General features: G+C 30.5%; 1 non-coding gene across 1 annotated transcript; it reads right to left on the bottom strand.

Moving 5' to 3' along the window:
• Positions 1–512: 512 nt before the first annotated feature.
• TRNAP-AGG (transfer RNA proline (anticodon AGG)) lies at positions 513–584 on the bottom strand. Its single transcript has one exon. It is a non-coding gene; the product is annotated as a tRNA-Pro (tRNA).
• Between the last annotated feature and the right edge of the window lie 608 nt (positions 585–1,192).

The following is a 1,192-nucleotide window of genomic DNA, read 5'->3' as shown; positions in this document are numbered from 1 at the left end:
TTATGATTTGATTTTGATTCATTTTTTTTTCTAACCCTTATTAAATAATTCCAAAACTATGCCCCTTGATGAATAGTTTTTCCAAATTGATTGCATAGTTGTTTTTTATGTGCCTAACTTCTTACAAGAAAATAATTTTCATTTCTCTACACTTCAAGTATACATATCTGATTTATAAACTTCAAAGGCAAAAATAACATGAGCTAAAAATATCATGAGAACACACAGGGAAAACAATGATGGAAATTTTTGTGTAGTAGTATTCTGGACTTTTCATCTACTATTCTGTTTAAAGTCTTTTTATCACAAAATAGAGTTTAATGGATTTGGATAACTTTGGCTTTAAACGGGTCATTTATAAGTCTTCCACCGATTTCTATTGATAAAATAAATTATGAAGTACTAAAATTTATAAAAGAATAAAACCAATTATATAAAATGAAACAACGAGTGGACGTTCATGATGAATATCTGTTAAAAATTAAAAGTATAAAAAGAACTTGCACAACTGTGGGCTCGGCCGGGATTTGAACCCGGGACCTCTCGCACCCTAAGCGAGAATCATACCCCTAGACCACCGAGCCGGCGAGAATTGGTTAATTATTTTAATTGAATGAATTCGCTTATTTTTTTATTATTTTATTAAATATTATATTTTATTTTTTATAAACAGTAAACAATATTTTTATATCATCTTTACTATTTTGTATTTTCTTCAAAATGAATAAAAATACTGCATTTTTTTTCCCAATATTTCGGTTGATATATTTTTCTGTATATCAAATTAATTAATTTATTCTATGATTGATTCGATCTTCACGCAGAAGATAAGTAGCATTCAAGCTCTTCTACGAGTATGTTCTTCTTTACCGCTTGCAGTACCATCTCTAGGCTCATGGCCAAGGGGCTTCCCGACCCATGAAGCCTCTAGATTCCTTTGAACGATAGAATTGCTATTTGACTAGTAACAGTATTTTTGTCAATTTTTTTTTAGCTTAACCTGTTTGCTTAGATGTTAGTGTTTACAATTGTATGTGCGTTTAGATGAGGCACTCTTTATAAATTACTTTAGTTGCCAAGACCTGTGTCATTTATTTTCCCATGGGCTTCCTGGCTCCCTTACTTCATGAATTAAAACGTATCAAGAATGAAATGAAAAGTACGATTACTTCAATAAAGATTGTGCAGTTTA

This window comes from Halyomorpha halys, unplaced genomic scaffold (genome assembly GCF_000696795.3).
Source record: "Halyomorpha halys isolate HHAL.00 unplaced genomic scaffold, Hhal_1.1 Scaffold482.1, whole genome shotgun sequence".
NCBI classification, from domain to species: Eukaryota; Metazoa; Arthropoda; class Insecta; order Hemiptera; family Pentatomidae; genus Halyomorpha; species Halyomorpha halys.
Note: the sequence above shows the minus strand (reverse complement) of the source record. Positions and strands in the feature narration are given on the sequence as shown.